Below are 20,414 nucleotides of genomic sequence, written 5' to 3' on the forward strand. Positions count from 1 at the left end.
TTCTCTGAGAATTTGTGTACCCCCTCAAAGCTCTCTCTCACTAGGGCCTCAAACTAGGGGTGGTAGGCATTGCCATAGCAATAACCCCAAAACACACCAAGTTCTGTCCTCAGTAATAAACAAATGTGACAGATTCAATAAATAAAGATGGACTACATGAACTTGTGAAGAATTTAAATATTCAACAGGACAATAAACAACTCAGTTCAGAATCTCATCTACTGAAAATTAAGTAAACTTCCCACAAGCAATTTTTAAACATGCCACCACTGAGACTTCATGCCTAAGCCTCCAAAATATACTATGGCCCTATTAGCACCACATGGCTGTACATCAATCTCATCAAAATTCCATCAATTGAGGTTCTGCACTATGAATACCATCCTAGTACTCTAGGACTATATAGTCTCAGGTTCAGAGAAGGAAGGATCTAATCCAATGATGGCAAACCTTTTAGAGACTGAGTGTCCAAATTGCAGCCTCACACTATATGTGAGCCTTACCCCAGACAAGGGAGAAGGGAAGGACTCCCATTGGGCTGCTGGGCAGAAAGGCAGATTATGTGAAAAAACGTCCTTAGGTGCTTATGCATAGAGCAGGGGAGGAGAGCAGCATCCTCTAGCAACTGTTCCATAGGTTCATCAACAAGGATCTAATCTAACCTCTTTCTCTTCTCCCAAATGCCACCCCCCCAAATTAAGATTGTAAGCTCCTTTTCTTTTATCTCTTTATGCATCCTCAGTACTTAGCAAAATGCCTAGCTCTTAAGCATATATTGGGAGCCTAATATTAGATGCCACCTAAAAGTTGGCTGACCAACTTTGTTCAGCCATTCCCCAATTGATGGACCCCCCCCCCCCATTTTGAGTTTTTGTCACCACAAAGAGTGGGGTTATAAATATTTTTGTACAAGTCTTTTTCCTTATTATCTCTTTGGGTTACAAGCCCAGCAGTGCTATGGCTGTATCAAAGGGCAGCCATTCTTTTAAAACCCTTTGGGCATAATTCCAAATTGCCCTCTAGAATAGTTGGACCAATTCACAACTCCATCAGCGGTGAGGACTCCAATTTTACTAATAAGGATATTAAGGTCCCCAGTAAAACTGCAATTTTCTTCATCTAAGAAAACAGAATTAATAATAGATCTCACAGGACTGTGACCTTTGTAAACATTAAAGCCTGGTAGAATTATAAGTAGTAACAGTTGCACTTATGGTACTTAGAAAGAGGTCTCAGTGGAAAGCACCCTGGGCTTAGAATTAGTTCAAATTTGTCCTCAAGTGTTTCCTGGCTGTTTTGACCTTTGGCATGTCATTTGACTCTTTGTTTTCCTCGGCTATCTCAATTATAAAATGAGAATAACAACAGTACATAACTCAGAGTCGTTCTGAAGATCAAATGAGATAACATCTATAAAAGCACTTAGCATAGTGCCTAGCATACAGTTGGAGGTATATAAATGTTATGTAGTCATTCAGTAATGTTCAACTTTTCAGGACCTCCATTTGAGGTTTTCTTGGCAAACATGATGGAGTGGTTTATCCTTTTCTTCTCTAGTTCATTTTACAGATGAGAAAACTAAAGCAAAGAGAGTGAAATTACTTGCCCAGGGTCCCACAGCTAATAAGCAAGCATCTGAGGCCAAATTTGACCCAAGGAAAATGTTCCTGGCTCCAGGACTGGTACTTTATAAGAAAACCTAGGTTTCACAGTAGATAAACATTTATTCTCTTTTTTCTCTTTCTCCTTCCCTTTTCGTAGTTATAAGAATAAGATACTTCCTATGGGATAAGAAGATCAAGCAAATGTGCCCTGATTTCCAAAACTTGGGAAAACGAGTACTCCAGAAATTACACATAAGCAAAGCTTGATAAACATTGAACAATTAGTGTCTACAGACTGACAGTAAAAGATTCTGAATGCAGGAACAATGACTACTAGTTTTGGCTTTTTTGAAAAATCAGTAATAATAAGATAAAAAAAAATATACAGAAGATGGAGATCAGAAAGGGATATGGAAACCAACAGAGTATTTTCATTATTATCTCATCTGAGTCAGCATACATACTTTTTAAAACAATCTATAAAAACAAAATTTCCAGTTCCATGTATCATCATTTTTTATTCTTGTTTGTGTTCTGAAATGTCTTCACTGATGATTACTAAGTTGAAAACAAAAAATAAATAAGATGGAAATAAAGGATCTTGTATATTACTAATTCCCAAAGGCTTGAGGAAAGCATCCTATAAAGAGAAACATACTCAGTAAATATGAATAATTGTTATTATGACTCACTTGTATTTTCAAATAAAATCACCACTTAGCAATAAAAATGAAAGCATATTTTCAGTATACTGAAGACTTGTCAAGAAAGGGAGAATGAAACCTTTCTCCAAATATTTGAAGGACTGTCCCATGGAAACGGAAATTAGATTTGTGGTATGTGGTAGAGATGGGGGAAATTAGGACCAATGAGGGAATGCTACAAAGAGGCAGAAAATTGATGAGAGGTCACTGTTGTCCAACAATGAAAGGAGTTTTCTACCACCACTAAAAGAGTTTCAACAAAAATAACAATGATAGTAACAACTAGGATATAAAGTGCTTTAATTTGCAAAACTGTACTACCTCATACAATTTTAAAACCACTATTGATCCTCCCCATTTTTACAAGTAAAGAAATTGAGGCTAAAAATAGTTAGGTATATTAAGTGTGTAAAGCAGGAGTCAAATTAAGTTCTCCCTAACTCCAAGGCACTCTGTTCACTACCTGGACCATGCAGTATTATATTGTAAAAAGAACCAAATTAACGAAATAAAATTTAAAAATATTGTGAAAAGAACACTGAATCTGGAATAAAAAAGACATGGATTAAAATTTTCAACAGATCTTGGGATAATCACTAGAAGAAATGAACTCTTCAATCAATCAATCAACTAAGTATTCACATGAGGTGATGATGATGATGATGGTGATTGGTAATAATATGAGTTTGATAGATATTATTTCATTTTATCCTCAACAACTCTGAGAAGTGCTATTAACCTCATTTTATAGAGGAGGAAAGTAAAGCAGAGAAGTCAACTGCTTGCCTAGAGTCATATAGCTAGTAAGTATCCAGAGCTGAATTTTAACTCGGGTCTTCCTGACTCTAGATCTGGAACTTTATTCACTGACCCTTGTTACAGACAAAAAGAGTGGTTGGTTATAACTGTGACCGTGAAAATATGTAAATGGCCAAACTGTAAGGTTTTGGCCACACTGGTAAAGTTAATTTTTAGTGTCTTGATTTTACATCAAAAATAAAGTGGTCACCATGGGAAAATTCCCAAATATTAAATATACCCAAGTCAGCTGGGTTTTATGGAGATTTTAATTCATACAAATAAAGGAATTAAAGAAAAGAGAAAGAGACAGAGTAAGTGGAAATAATAGGAAGGCTAGGGCCTAAGCCAATGGCCTAGGCCTTTTCTTTTTAAGAGAGAAAACTAAGTCAATCTTTGATCACTCACCACAAGATTTTGTTCCAAGCAAAACTCTATAGTGTTCAGAGACACCTTCCAGTTCAGCTCCTCAGCTCAATTAAGTTCAGCCACTGAGCCCTCCAATTCAGTTTCCTAAGCCGAACTCCCTCAGAGGCCTAAACCCCTTCCTTTTAAAGAAAATTTTCTCCTATGTCACCTCCCCTAAATTTCTACATCTACCAATCACAGTAGACATTTTCCAAAGGACTGACCATTCTTAATTCACACCTCAGTAGACTATTTTGAGTAATTCACACCTGAGTAGACTAATCTTGTCCTTTACAAGTTGCCTGATTAATTTGATCTTCATAGGTACTTAGCACCCCTTTGTATTAGATCTAAAGATAGACCTAGCTTAAGGGTTCTTGATTCACTTTAAGTATGGGTTGGGGACTTTTCATTATTCAATCAGGAGTTTACAACTTTATCTTCCTCTAAAGTATGCCTAAGTATGGGTGGAGAAATGTTAGAGTTCCTCACCTACATTCCTTACCAAAGTCCCTTCATTGTTTTAAAAAGGGGAATGGTCCTAACTAAATGTTCTAAGGTAGAGTCTGAGAATTTTTTAAGATTCACAAGTCTGAGAAATTTTAAGATTCACACCCTAGACGAAAATGAAATAATTTTAGCCTTCGACAAGCTTAAATTCTATCTGGGGAGAACTTTAATAATCTCTAAGTTAACTCACTGACATGAGTAATTCCTCCACCAGTACAAACAACAAACTCCCTCTCTGACACAAGAGAATTTAATAAAATGTACAAGGCAACTTTCTCCTCCCATTCTCTCCAATTAAAAAAAAAATTATTTTAAAGTCATAGGTTGGTGGTCACTCTCTGTGGATGTTTCTCTATACTTAACTTTGATTCAACCCTGGATAGTAATAACAACAATGACCATAAGATGATAACCATAATTAATAATACTATATTACTAAATATTATAGTAACTAACATTTACAGAGTAATTCAAAATTTTCAGGTGTTGTACATGTTATCTCACTTGATCTTTAAAAACAATCCTGTGAAACTGGTGCTATGATTATTCAATTTTGCTCTGGCTAGAGAAGATTAACTGCCTTTCCCAGGGTCACACAATTAGTAAGTATTTGAGTCAGGATTCCACTTCAGGTATTCCTATAGCCAGTCAGCACTCTTAAGTATTTTAAGTATTGTGTCATCTTACTAGTGCCCATATTCTGGGAGTCACCGACCTAGGGAAATTGCTGGGCCCATAGTTTTCACACTGGTAGGATCTACCACATAGTTTGTGCTCCACTTTATACAACCTCACCACACCAAGATGAGCTATTGGAATACAGAACTTTGAGGCTATGCTTGTAAGGCAATAGATAAGTCAAGTTATGTCTTGATATCATAGGTACCTGAATAATTTTCATTTAGGGCCAAAATAACAAAGATTCCTGGGAAAAGTTAGATCTTGCTCTAGGTTCTAAAGAATGGTCTAAGGCTAAAAACAAACAATTCATTTTAAAAAATAAAAACCAAAACCCTTACCTTCACAGCTAGGAAGTATCTGATGCCACATCGGAAATCAAGACCTTCCAGTTCTAAGCATGCCTCTCAATCACTGAGTCACCTACCTAACCCTAAACAAAGAACTCTAACTCACTCACTCACTCACTCTCTCTCTCTCTCTCTCTCTCTCTCTCTCTCTCTCTCTCTCTCTCTCTCTCTCTCTCTCTCTCTCTCTTAAAGATACTTTATTTTACTGAGTACATGTAATATCAATTTCCACAAGTTTTTTGAAGTTATAAAATCCAAACTGACTCCCTCCTTCCCTATTCTTCCCATTCAGGGAGATAAGCTATCTGATCTGGCTTACACATGTATTGCCATACAAAACATATCTAAACAAACAATTCTCAAAAGGAGAAGCTCAAACTATGAATAATCATTAAGAAAGTCTGCTCCAATCACTAATATAAGAGAAATACAAGTTAAAACAACCAAGATTTTACCCCATACCCAAAAATTTTTAAAGAACAAAAGATAAATAATATGAAATGTTCCACTTCTTCTGGAAAACAATTTGGAATTATTTGAGAAGTCACTAAATTCTTCTTATTTGATGACTATACAGATTCCCTTACTGAACATAGAAACCAGGGAGATCAAAGACAAAGAAAAGCCTTGTATATATAACAAAATATTTATAGCAGCATTGTGTATAGTTCCAATAAACTAGGAACAGAATGGGCGACTCATCAACTGGGGAAGGGGTGAACTAATTCATAAAGGAAAGAATGGGTATAGAGAAAAGATTATCCAGCTGGAGAAGAGGTAGATTTCAGAAACCATCTTACTGGCTATTACACAGTAATACTCTTGCCTACTCATGTGGGAAAACAGTATGATTTTCTGTGAATTTGAGCTCCAAAAACTGTCATTCTCTATTCACCAATAGGGTGGGCTAGAGTAGGTTTACCTGCCCCAAGTGGAAAAGGTTATATATAAGGTGGACATTTAAGGGATAAAAACCATGAATTTAAGAGTCAGAGGGGCCTTTCAAGAAGATTTAATACCACCCTGTCATTTTAGATATCTCATTTCATACCTAGCAACGACTTCTCTGGCTACATTTATTTTAGATTTCTTTGGCTTCTCCATAATGCTCTTGCCCCTGCCAGATACCTTACCCCTCCTCCTACCCCCACCCCAGTCCCCAAGCTTTCTCTTATGCATCGATCTTTCTCCATTAGGTTGTAAACTCCTAAAGGCCAGGGATTGTCTTTTATCTTTGAGGGGCAGGGGTGTCCCAGAGTTTAGCACAATGCCTGGCCCAAAGTAGGTGCTTAATAAATGCTTGTTGAGTACCTGAATACTACTATTGTTTCTAGATTGACCTATAACTCCATTTTTTGATTGCCAGGCAATATGGTAAGTGCTTTAACCTCACTTTACAGGCCATCTACTACCCCAGTTCAAGATCTCATCACTTCTCCCTTCAGCAAAATAAAAGTATTTTAATTTGAGAGGTCCCTATGGCAATACTCTCTCTTCTATGAGATATCCTCCACAAAGAAGCCAAAGAGATATCCCTAAAGAATAGAAATAACTATGTCATTCTCTTCCTCAAAAAGGTCCAATGGCTCCATATTATCTCTAGGATAAAATACAAACTTCTCTGTTTAGCATTTAAAGGTCTTCACAATCTGGCAAGAGACTACCTACCTTTCTGGACTTTCATTATGTGTTATATCCATTCCTTCATTTTCAACCCAACTGGGCCACTTAATGCCCCTCATACATACTGCTCCATTTTCTTGTCCCCATGCCACTGCAGGGCTGTCCCTCTGTTCCTAGAAAGTATCACTTCCATCACCTGCTCTACTTCTTGGAATCCTTTACTTATTTCAGGGCTAAGCTCTCCTACATGAGTTTTTCTTCTGACTACTTCAAAATCCTCTTCATATTATTTAAGGTTAAAAAATTCATATTTTGAAAGGATGTCTAGGTATATAAGTTTTCCCCAAAGGAATATGAGTTTCTTCAGGACACCTATCACAGCGCCAGACCCAATGTAGGTCCCTCTGAACAAATGTCTATTGATTGATTGATTGCAGAGTTAAATGAGCTGCCAATTCTCTATGATAACTAAGTGGAGCCAGGGGTGAACATTAGATAAGACAGATCATATTTTAGGATGAGGAGTGATTTTTAGAAATCATCTTGTCTAAACATCCTTAACCCTTCATTTGGACACCATTTTAAGTATTATTTACCCTACCCTAACTGTAGAATCTTGAAACCAAGTTAAACAGTGGAGGAAGGCCAAAAAGGTCAGAAACTTTCATTCATAATTGAGAACTCATTTCAGCACTAAAACTGTTCTATGTTAGGTACTTATCTGCATTCCAAGAAAATGTCAACCCTATACTAATAGGCATTTCTAGACCACCTGACAAACTCATGGCAGAAATTAACCCCACAGCCAAGCTAACTGGTACCAGAGAATCTATGGCATCTGGAGTATAAGGAAAGAAACATAAATGTAGCAAAGCAAGGATATGAAATTAGAAATCTGGCTTCAAATGCAAGCTCTATATCACTTCCTCTGTGCTGTTAGATAAACTGCTTAACCTTTCTGGGCCTCGATTTCCTCTTGTGTAAAATAAACTGTCTGAACTATCTCTAAAATCTATTTTTAAAATCCTGCTATCTTCTAAATAGAAAGAGAGCTCTGTCATCCTTTTGCATCTCATCCTTAAAAGAAAAGGCTTTGCTGAAGAAGAGCCTGAAAACCCCTGTACAGTGAAACTGTATCTCCACCACACTCAGAAACAGATGAAATGAAACCCAAAGCATGAGGAGAATGCAGAATCCAATTTCTTCCTTCCAACCTTCCCCCACCCCCAGAGCTTTCCATGGGTTTGAGGCTTGACATTTTCTGAATGTTTGTGTCTTTTTTGGGAAAACCACAGCTATGTACAAACAGTAGTATGACCCATTACTCAGGATCATTCTTCACAAATTCTTACCAGCAGTGATTTCCAAGTACAACAAACCCAAGACAGGCTTAAACAGTTGCACAAAGGGGAAACAGGTGCTTTGGGCTTTAAAGGACTGGGGAGGTAGAATGGGGGAAATATGAAGATATAGAATCTCTAAGTGTTAGCAGATATCTAATCAAATCAATGAATCCCTAAAACAAGAACCCCCTTCTCCAATAACAATGTCTGGGAAAATATTCATTCCAGGATTCCACCTGAAAAATTCCTGAAGCATCCTCATTCTGGTCTTACACAGTTTTAATCACCAAGAAGTTTGTGGCATAGAATCTAAATTTGCTCCTTCCCCACCCCTAACTACCATCAGTTCCATCAGTTTGCCCTTTGAAGCCAAACAGAACAGCCCCCCGATACTTTAATATAGCTCTCATGTCCCCCTAACAGAATCTTCCCTTCTCCAAAATAAGATTCCTCTATATCTATCAACTAAGCCTCAGAAAGCAAGCTCTCTAGGCTTCTTGCCTTCCCATCTGGAGGAAAAGTTTCCACTTTAAAAATAGGAGTTCCTGCCACTAATTTGAAAGAACACATCTCTGTTGGGCAAAGTACCTGGAGAACACATGGGGGTAAAATCCAAATCATAAATGGCAATTCAAAGCTCAAAACAGTACTTTGGAATAGGTAGCACACGTATAGTTATCCCTAGTTCAAATAAAGGGAAAGTTTACCTAAAGTCATAGAGCTAGTGTTAAAAAACAGAATACATGGTGGAAGAGAACAGAGGTACATAGGGCTAAGTGGAGAATGATGTTTGGAATCCAAAGTTCTTGGAATATTTCCATAAGAAAAAGTCTTAAATAACCTTTAAGGCATATTAGAAAATACTTGTAGCAATTTATATAACCTAAATGATGCATCAGAAGGAAAGTGCCTATAGTCATCATTGTAGATGCTTTCAGGCAGAGCCTCATAGCCATGTCTACTCAAGAGTCAAAAAGAAAGTTCTTGCCACCTAAGACCTTGGTGCTATTAAGTAGTTCAACACCAGAAATTAATATTATTTTATCAGTAGAAATGACATTAACCATCTGTTTTTCCATTGCACCATAATGACCATGACTGTTAGCTGAAATACTGCATGTATGCTTTCTTCCTCATTAATAAGTGAGCTACTTGAAAGCAGGGACTATCTTACTTTTCTATTTATATCCTAGTACTTAACACTATTGTTTTGCACATAGTAAGCACTTAAATATTTTATGCATTCACAATAAATCTCTCCTTCTTCCTTTCAAAGATGGAGCCAAAGGTTTGGAAAACTACATATATTTTCATTTTTTATGTATTTATTTACTTTACTGACTTATTTTCTCTTCTTTAAAAAAGATTATTTGTTATATGGAATAATTCTGGGAAGGAAGGGGAGGAAAGGGAAAGGGATATAAGGGAAAATGTAATTAATACAGAAATTAAAAAAAATTTTTTTAATAAAAAAGAGCCATCAAGATTATCTAGTCATGTAACCACAGCATTAAGAGCTAAAACAACCTTAGAGTTCATCTGGTCAAACCTCTTCATTTTAGAGATGAAGAAAAATGACCCCAAAGAGTTTAAATGATTCAGTGAGTCACAAATGATAGTAATTGAATTAAAAAATGTTGGAGTTGGTGCCTCTAAATCAAAATCCAATATTCTTTCCACACCTTTCCTCTATATAGCAAGAAAGCAAAGGATATTAAAGAATAGACCAAACTAGGTATCTTGATGGAAAGAAACCAAAAAAAGAGGCAAAATGCCTAAATTTCCCATAAATCTCCCCTCTCCCTCTCTCTCTCCCATTCCAATGTCTTAAGCTATTAGCTCAGCCCCAAAGGCATCCTTTCCCATCCAGTCTTCCTGATGGTTCTGTCAAAACACTGTAAATAACTTATTTCTACTTGGCCGAAGATCACTTGGCACAGAATATTGTAAAAAAATATGCCCCTTGATGAAACCAGAGTCTAAAGGCCTTTTCTCTATAACTCTGAATATACTCCCTTCTGGGGGAAACAATATAAAGGCAATCCAATCCCCAGAGTAACTGGTCAAAGTCAAGTCCACCAAAAGTCACAAAAAACAATATCCAAACATTTTCATTTAACAGCAATCCTAGATTCAACCTGCATCCCAACATCCTCTGAGAAAGGACAGTCAAATGGGAAACCAGGACAACAGAGCAAAAAGGACAATGATGACAATAAAACATTTCTAGTATATTTTAAGTTTAGGAATCACTTTCCACAAAGCCATAAAATATCATTAATGCCTATATTAAGATTCTAATTTTATAGATAACAATTTTATAACCCTTTTCAGTTTTGCAAAAAGTTTTTCTTATAACAACATTGAAATTTAAATAGCTCAAGTATGATGACCTCTTCTTCTGCCCTTTCTTCATCACGCTCTATACAAGATAAGTCCATAGGCTGAAAATTCACCATGAAAATCAACTCTACTACCCTCATTTCATCAGTACCTGCAGTGGCTTCTGCCTCTCTGATTAGAGATGGAGGATGAAGCAAAACTTTTCCTTCCCAACATTTCTCTTTATACAGTGCTCAAAAATCATAGCCATCTCTATTTGTTACCTGCTGCTTTGCTTGGTTTCAACTCTGTCATCTTTATTTCTGGTGCCCCTTTACCTCATTACAGTATTATTGTTTCCTACCATTAGATTGTATTCTTCTGGAGGGCAGGAATGGGTCTTTTGTTTATTGGTATCTCAAGCACGTAGCAGCTGTTAATAACTATTATCTCCATTTTTATAAATGAGGAAATTAAAATTTAATGGTGAAGTCATCTGCCAAAGATAAATAAATCCAGTAAGAAAAAGACAGGGGTTTGAACTCAGGTCTCTAGACTCCAGATTCTAGTCTTTTTTATTCTACAAAACAGACTCACTGTCTAAAAGTATTCCTGAACTACATTCTTTAAACACATGGTAAACATCCCTGGTTCTATCAACAGACCCATTAGAGTTAGTATTACTTCTTGGAGACTAAAAGTATCCTAAAATTATTTTACATAGGCATTTAGGAGCACAGAAGCAATTCCTGTAGTGGGGGAGGGGAGAACACCCAAACTATGAATCAAAAGAGCTGAATTCTAGTCCTGATTCTACTATTTATCACATATGTGATAACACTTCTCTGGGGTTCAGTTTAACCAACTTTAAAATGAGGGTTAATTCTTAATTATCTCAAAAAGCCTTAACAGCTGTAATATGAGATATTATATCTTTGTCAGTCTAAAAATTATCTAACTATATAAGTATTTTTAAGCTTTTACAATCTCAAAATACTGTACTACATAAAGTCTAAACCCTCAGTAAAATACAGCACATAAACACTCATTCTCACCCCAAACGCTAAATATGTGAGCTCTGTCTACTTACTCTCCATGGGCATACTAGATCCAATAGTTTGTTTCTGTAGCACTGATGACTGGTCCTGGTGTTCACTGCCAAGTTCCTGGGGCATAGTTTAAAAAAAAATTGGGAATCTCAGAGACTGATTTATCCTTATAGGGTATGCCTCTTAACTGTCACTATATAAAAGTATAAAAAGAAAAATACTTGGATGCAAAAACATACTGGAAAATACATCTATTGTGAAAAGAACTAAGGCACCAAATTTAACTTGGCTTATGACATAATGGGCATCATCTACTTTTCACCTCTTAAAAGTCAGAATATTCACCACGGAGGCAAGGCTCATCATTGTGTTAAGAAATGTTGTGGGAAAACCAAGTAAAACCAAGAGCAGAGAAAAGTTCTAGAATGACAGTTGTTAAAAAGATTTTTTAAAAACAACAAATTCTGAGCATGACACAGAACCACATTTGGACTGGGCTGAAGTAATAAACTTCAGAGGAAATGGAGAAACAAGGCATGTCAGAGCTAGAAGAGTCCACAGAAAAAAAAAACTTAAGGGCTTTAAAAGTTAATGAAGATCCTGTAACTAATTTCAACAACCCTCCCCCGTCTACATATGAAGAAACCTTTTTTCCTATCACATAAAACGATGGTTTCCAAACTTTTCAAGAAAGATCAATCTTCTAAATACTAAAAAATTTCACTCTCCCACAACAAGATAGGAATCATTACTATTCATGGATAATATGACAAAAGGCAACTACGACTTGGGGAATACTTAAAAATTATTGTCTTTTATTAATCACAATAGCATTTGCATACATTTCAAAAATGGAAATTAATTTGGAAAAGGCATGTTTGTAGGCAGCATAGGTGGCTCAGTTGGTTGAGTGCCATGCCTGGAGATGGGAGGCCCTGGGTTCAAATTTGACTACTAGCTGTGTGACCTTGGGCAAGTCATTTAATCTCAATTGCCTAATCCTTTCCACTCTCTTTGGAATCAATACTAAGTACTGGTTCCAAAGACAGAGGGTAGAGTTTAAAAATAAGAAAAAGAAAAGTTATGTTTATTTACTATGCTAAGTCATGCTTTGAATTTCGTTGGCACTAAATAAAGACCAAAACGACAATGGGGGAGGGGGGTATTGTGAGGTCAGTCTCACATATATAGAACAGTCCCACATATAGAACACTGAATGTTATATTTTATATACTCATTGGTTTGTAAATTTTTTTAAACTATTTGTTACAAGGAATGAGAGTCATTCTCTAAGAGGAAAGAGATAGGGGTAAGTAAGTAATGTAAAAAAAAAGAGCAATACAAATTTATATTTTTAAACTTTCTTTTTTTCTTTTAAACATTTTTTATTTGGTCATTTTCAAACATTATTCATTGGAAACAAAGATCATTTTCTTTTCCTCCCTCTTCTTCCGCCACCCATCCCATAGCCAATTCCACTGAGTATCACATGTGTCCTTGATCCGAACCCATTTCCATGTTGTTGGTATTTGCATTAGGGTGTTCATTTAGAGTCTCTCCTCAGTCATATCCTATCAACCCCAGTAGTCAAGCAGTTGCCTTTCCTCGGTGTTTTTACTCCCACAGTTTGTCCTCTGCTTGTGGATAGTGTTTTTTCTCCTAGATCCCTGCAGATTGTTCAGGGACATTGCATTGACACTAATGGAGAAGTCCATTAGGTTCAATCGTACCACAGTGTATCCTAAACTTTATTTTTAAACTAAGAAATGTAACTTATGGAATTCAAAGAACTTAAGTTCACAAGTTGAGAACCACTAAAGTAGTATGGTCTGTCTTCATGAGCATACAAGACAAATTTGTTTTTCTTCAGTTTGTCAACTTTTGGTTTTTATATTAGAGATAAAAACCTTCCTACTTATGACTGATAAACTTCAAAATTACTGAAAGTGCTTCATAATTAATAAAAAAGCAATAATTCTGAGAACTTTGCAGATATTAAACAAACATGTGCAACTGAATTTGTCTTGTATGCTTATGAAAAAAAAATGGCAAAAACCAAAAAATCATTAATTAACTACACATTAGTGGGAGGGAGCATATAAGGCTGAAGCACTAGTTAGAAGATTAAAGGCTGACTGTGTTGTTTGTGGCCACAATCCTTTCCAAACTTGCTAAATGACAACTCTTGCCAAAAGAGAATGGGCCAAGAATTTTAGTCAAGTTTCATTTGCACCAGCAAAAAGAGGTATTAGATAAGAGATGGATGCCTTTAAAAAGGTAAATTATGAATCTGATTTCAAATAAAAAGGTTCTGCATGGAGGGGGGGCAGTCTAGCAGTAAGACTAATCACTAGATTTGGTGCTAGAAAAACCTGGGTTCCCATCCCTGGCTCTGCTACTTCACCACTAACTCACTTCTGAGACTTTGGTCAAAATAGAGACTCCCTTAAGCCTCCTTTTCCTAAAGAGCAAGATGAGATTGAACAAAATAACTCACACTTACTACTGGATATATGAATATGTTTCTGTGAGTGTACATATACACTATATATACACATGCAGTCATGAGTAAGAACTCATTCTGTAATAGTAATTACTTCAGAGAATTGAGAAAAGTCCCAAACATTATATTTTATGAGTTTTAAGAAAATGCAAACTAATTTACTTTTCTCCCCATTTCCTACAGCTAAAAAAAGAAAGTTCTAAAATCAATCAAAACCATGAAATTAACATCCACACTGTGCTACAGTTTTACAAATTCATTCAAGGAAAGGGGCAAACAGGAGTTTGGTTTAAAACCACAAAGGACATAAAGAAAAGGGAAGCAATCAGAAAAAGAAAGATATTTCTTGGTAGTTTAACATAAAACTAGTATTTATCTACTATCTAAAAAGTTGTTGTGAGTTAAAAGAACTTTCCTAACAAAGATACACAGACCCAGATACAAGAGCCATTTTCTTTTAAAATTTGAAGATCCAAAAAATAATTTACTAAGCAAAAAACCAAAATGAAGGCAGAATCTTACTTTAGGGGAAGGAAATTCTGCAACTTTTTCTTTCCCACAGAATTACCCTAATCACGCAGCAATCTACCAACTATACTAAATGAAAAATAAATTATACTATATAAATTATAATGTCCAGAAAGGAACTGGTTATATAACAACTTGTATTTGTCATTTTACATCATTTATTAAGTGTAATTTTTTAAAAATCTCTTTCAAATTTCCAATATTTCTTCTTTCCCTCATGTTTTTTTTCTTTACTATGATTTAAAGTTTGGCAAATAATTTTAAGTCCAGTCACTCAGTGAGACAAACCAAAGTAGATGTCACCAGGGTGATTTACTCACTCCCCCCCTCCCCCACTGACAATTGTGAACTGAAGAAAAGCTGGTAAAAACAAAGGAAGACTAGTAATATTCAAGCTGTTTGCCTACAAAGCTATTCTAATGGCACCCTAAAAAACAATTGGTTCTAACCATTCTGTCCAAAGTTTCATTTTTCTCAGCTGAGGAAGTAAGGTCTATAAACTAGTAAAGGGAATTGCTCAAGCTGACCTATCTGGAGTCAAAGGCACAGGGAGAGTTGCCTCAGAATTAGAAGTAAAGTCTGGAAGAGAAAACAGTGTGTTTCAGTTGAAGAATACTGAATCCTAATAGCCAATTACAAGCTAATCTTGGTCAAATTATTTCATTGGTGGTCACTAAAGCTCAATTTCTTCATATACTAAAAACTGCTATATGGCCCAACGATGATATGCCACATGGGTTATTCCAGCTAGATCACTGTGTTCTATGTTCCAATATTCCAAGATTCCAAGTCCCTTCCAACTCTAACATCGCTTCTAAAATCCACTCTGATCTACAGCAACCTAGAAAATCAGTTTTGACAAAGAATAACTCAAAATAAAGTGTATAGAATTGTAGATTTGGAGTCAGCAAAATTTGAATTCAATTCCAGCCTCAGACCAGCTATGTGCCACAAGCAAGCTAATTAACCTCAGTTTACCTCAACTTAGCTCAGTTTTCCTATAAAATGAGGATAATAGCAACACCTGGTTTGCAAGGTTGTTTCAAAGATTGAATGAGATATCTATACAGCATATTGCCAGGTTAACAGTAAGTACCTTAAAAATGCTTATTCCTTTTTCTCCGTCCCTTCCCAAAGTGTCTTGAAATAAAAAATTTTAAAGCACCCTTTTTATAAAATAACAACAAATAAAATAGACCTCCAATCTTTGTAACCAAACAGCTTACTTTTTAAAAGCATAGCAATAGTGGGACATCTACATGGCTCAGAAGATAGAGAGTCAGGACTGGAAATAAGAGGTCCTGTGTTCAAATGAGAAGAGATACAAGGACTGACCTAAAGTGGTTACACTGCGAATAGAAAAGAGGAAAAGAATATAGATTGGGTCAAATTAAAATTTAACTGACAGTAAGCTGATTGAGGTTACAAACATGTCTTATTCATATAGGTACATAGAGCACATGATTAATAAATGTTTTCCGAAATTGAATGGAAAATAGGAATCCTTTTTTTAATCACCAAGCCTCCAATAAACAGTGTCTGAAAAGTCTAAATGCAAGAACGTGCTATCTAAAAGTTTAATTTTTCATGAAGTCCTTTTACCTTCTTCACCTACAAATCATGAAGTAACGTCAAAGTTACAACTAATACCACCATGGAGTATTAATCTACATAGAAGGTATAGTGAAAAAAGATAGTCTAAGATCAGCTCCTTAATGGTGGATGATCCATAAAACATCTGGCATCAAAGTAAATTCATTTATTCAACAGGCATTACTATAGCATGGTGTCAGTTGCTAAAAAAAAAAAAACCCTTACCTTATCCTAGAATCAATCAATAATACCGTGTAGTGGTTCCAAGGCAGAAGAACAGTTATGGGCTAGGCAATGGGGATTAAGGAACTTGCCTAGGGTCTCACAGCTGGGAAGTGTCTGAGGCCAAATTTGAACCCAGGACCTTCTGTCTCTAGGTCTGGCTCTCAATCGACTGAGCCACCCAGCTGCCCCAAAGACAGACACTTTTTAGATAAGACAGGAACCCCTGCTCCTGGGGAACATAGAAAGAAAGCCCTTATACAAAAGGTTTGATAAATATAATACAAACTAGATGAACTGTACTAAGAGGTAAGAAAAATAAAGTTTTATGATATTAACTGCAAAAGAGAAAAAAGTAATTACTTCCAGAGAAAAGGTGGGGAATGGAGAGAAGGCATGTGTACAGCTAGGCTGTAAAGACGACGTAGGAATTTTACAAGCAAATAGTGAGGACACACCAGGAATCAGTTACAGCATGAACAAGGACAAGGGTAGCAAAGTGAATGCAAAGTGAGAAGGCTAGAAAGTCATTTAGTTTAGCAGGCACATCAAATATCTAGAGGAAAAGTTGTAACATGGCCTTAGATAATTGAAAGCTTCAAATGCGAGGCAAAAGAATTTGACTTTTACAGGGGAGTTATTACACTCATGGTGTTTCCTTGCAGGTCAATCAATCAATGAGTATCTTTTAAATACCTACTATGTATGTACCAGGCACTTTGCTAAGTACTGAGGATACAAAAAGAGGGTAAAGACAGTCCCTGCTCTCAATAAGTTTACAATCACATGGGAGAGACAGACAATATGTAAATATGTAGAAACATGATAAAGATAGATATTCACACATGTATAGCTAAATATTATATAAACTTACATATGCATACATATTTTATTTATGTATACATATATATCATATGCAGGAATATAATTCTTTTCTATCTTCATATTAAATATATTGAATCAATCAACAAACATTTATTAAGTGTCTACTATGTGCCAGGCACTGTGCTAAGTGCTGAGGATAGAAAAAAAGGTCAAAGATAGTCTCTGACCTTGAGGGCCTTACAATCTAATGGAGGAGACATGTAAACAAATACATTCGAAGCAAGCTATTTACAGAATAAATGGGAAATGATTAATGGAGGGATAGCACTAGAATTTAGAGGGATTGGGGAAAAGTTCCTCTAGAAGGCAGCATATTTTAGTTAGGACCTAACCATCATAATTGGTTTAAGGGGACTTTATTCAATGCATTAGCATTCACAAACTGAGACTGAGAAGCCCTAGGCAGTTAAGTAGCACTCTGAGTGACAGGAGAGAAGCCAGCATGGGATTAAAAATTTGTCACAGATAATTGATAGAGTAGCTAATCCACATGGAGGCAATCAAGAGCTGACTAGAGTTCCATTTTTTTTTTCAAATACTGGAGTCAAAAGCTTTTAAATGCACCATTCTTTAAAAAACATTTCCTATATCTTTTTTTCCCTGTAGGATACTACTGCATTTAAAAGTTACACAGTCTTTCAGTTTCTCAGTCCTTTTTCTTGTGATACTTTGCTATTCCTACCTCATTCCAATAATACTTTGTACATTAAAAAAAAAAAAACTCTGAAAATCTGAAGAACACAACAGTTCCCTGGCAACAAAAAGTGGAAAGTAGCGTGCCCTGATCCAGTAACTCACTTTCCTGCCCTGCTTCTGGCCAGGAAAACTGTTTGGGAAAACTAAAGGCTATCCAAAATGTGAAGTTTTTACATTCTTATGGAATTTGAAAAATGGAAATAACAGTGATGCCAGTCCTTTATCCTACCTATAAAATGTACTCTTCTTCCACCCGGTTCCATTAAATTTCAAGTTTCAAAATTTAAAAATTAGCAAAAAATAAAGCCCCACCACCACTTCTGCTCAGATTACCAGTACCTCACCCCCTCCCCCACCATTCCTCACTACACCGTCACATAAGCAAAGCAGCCAACTGAATAAGACACCAGAATTAGTGATATCTTTATAATTGCTTTTCATCTTACCCACCCATTTTTGTTCAAAAAAGGAAATAGGACCACTGTTACATAAGGAGCAATGTATTATCAATTACTAAAACAGGATATTTAAGATTATTAAAAGTAAGGGTCTAGGAATCTATTTCCCAAGACAAACACGGGAATTATATGAGCACAACTACAAAACACTTTCCACACAAATAAAACTATATCTAAACAATTGGAAAAACATTAATTGCTCACTGGTAGAACGAGCTAATATAATAAAAATGGTAACACTACCAAAATTTACTTATTTAGTGCCATACCTATCAAACTACCAAGAAACATTTTTATTGAATTAGAAAAAATTATAACGAAGTTCATTTGGAAGAACAAAAGATCAAGAATATCAAGGGAAATAATGGGGGAAAAAATGTGAAGGATGGGGGCCTAGCAGTACCAGATCTTAAACTGTATTAAAAAGCAGTAGTTATCAAAACAATATGGTCCTGGCTAAGAGACAGAAGGGAGAACCAATGGAATAGACTTGGGGTAAATGTACTCAGCAAGACTGTGTACAATAAACCCAAAAGATACTAGTTTTGAGGACAAAAACCCATTATTTGACAAAAACTGTTGGAAAACAGTATGGGAGAGATTAGGGTTAGAGCAACATCTCACACCATACACCAAGATAAATTCAGAATGGGTAAATGGCTTACATATAAAGAAGGAAACTATAAGTAAGTTACGGAAATATAGAATAGACCTGTCAGACCTATGAAGAAGGAAAGAATTTAAAGCCCAGTAAGAGAGAGAGAATATTACAAAATTTAAAATAATTTTGATTACATTAAATTAAAAAAAGGTTTTGTATAAACAAAACCAATGCAATCAAAATTAGAAGGAAAGCAACAAATTGGGAACAAATCTTTTATAACAAAAACCTCTGACAAAGGTCTAATTACTCAAATTTATAAAGAACTAACAATTGTACAAAAAATCAAGCCATTCTCCAATTGATAAATAGGCAAGGGACATGAATAGGCAATTTTCAGTTAAAGAAATAAAAATTATTAATAAGCACATGAAAAAGTGTTCTAAATCTCTGGTAATCAGAGAAATGCAAATCAAAACAACTCTGAGGTACCACCTCACACCTAGCAGATTGACCAATATAACAGCAAAGGAAAGTAATAAATGTTGGAGGAGATGTGGCAAAATTTGGACACAATATACCACTGGTAGAGTTGTGATTCAAACATTCCAGAAAGCAATTTGGAATTTTGCCCAAAGGACTTTAAAAGACTGCCTGCCCTTTGATCCAGCCATACCACTGCTAAGTTTGTACTCCAAAGAGATAATAAGGAAAAATATGTGCACAAAAATATTTATAGCTGTGCTCTTTGTGGGAGCAAAAATTGGAAAATGAGGGGATGTCCCTAGATTGAGGAATGGCTAAGCAAATTGTGGTGTCTGATGGTGATGGAATATTATTGTGCTGAAAGGAATAATGAACTGGGGGATTTCTATGTGATCTGGAAAGACCTTCAATTGATGCAGAGTGGAAGGAGCAGAACCAGGAGAACACTATACACAGAGACTGATACACTGTGGCACAATGGAATGTAATGGACTTCTCTACTAGCAGCAATGCAATGACCCAGGACAATTCTGAGAAACTTATGAGAAAGAATGCTTTCCACATCCAGAGAAAGAACTGTGGGAGCAAAAACACAGAAGAAAAATATCACCAATTGGGGATGCTGACTCTAAATGATCACTCTATTGTAAACAGTAATAATATGGAAATAGTTTTTGAACAACAATACATGTAAAATCCAGTGGAATTGCTCGCTGGGGAGAGAAGGGAGAGGAGGGAAAGAACATGAATCATATAACTATTAAAAAATATTCCAAATTCATTAAATAGATTTATTTTTTTAAAAAGTGAAGGTCGTCTTCTCTAGTTCTCTTCTTCAATCACAGATGCAATAGATACAATTCACCAAAAGATAACAAATTTTTTTTGAGGTTTTTTGGTTTTTATTTTTTTTTTTTTTTAGGAAAAAAAGGTACCAAAATAAGAAATCATTAAGTTCAGGTATAAGTGACTATAAGCAAGTCATCTAAGATTCACTGGCTTCAGTTTGCTAGTCTGCCAAATGAGTATAATATGGATCGAAAATTATGGGAA

The 20,414-nt window shown here is 35.8% G+C and overlaps 1 protein-coding gene across 11 annotated transcripts in view; it reads right to left on the reverse strand.

The window, feature by feature from the left end:
- The window catches only part of ITPK1 (inositol-tetrakisphosphate 1-kinase), a 386,351-nt gene that overhangs the window by 285,283 nt on the left and 80,654 nt on the right, over positions 1-20,414 (reverse strand). For 2 of the 11 annotated variants that reach the window (XM_056810467.1, XM_056810466.1), the window contains exon 4: positions 11,431-11,506. The exons of the other annotated variants lie outside the window; for them this stretch is intronic. The gene's annotated coding sequence lies outside the window, so the exon portion shown is untranslated. The remainder of the gene's footprint in view (positions 1-11,430; positions 11,507-20,414) is intronic. 11 annotated transcript variants of the gene reach the window in all.

This window comes from Monodelphis domestica, chromosome 1 (genome assembly GCF_027887165.1).
Source record: "Monodelphis domestica isolate mMonDom1 chromosome 1, mMonDom1.pri, whole genome shotgun sequence".
Classification (NCBI taxonomy): domain Eukaryota; kingdom Metazoa; phylum Chordata; class Mammalia; order Didelphimorphia; family Didelphidae; genus Monodelphis; species Monodelphis domestica.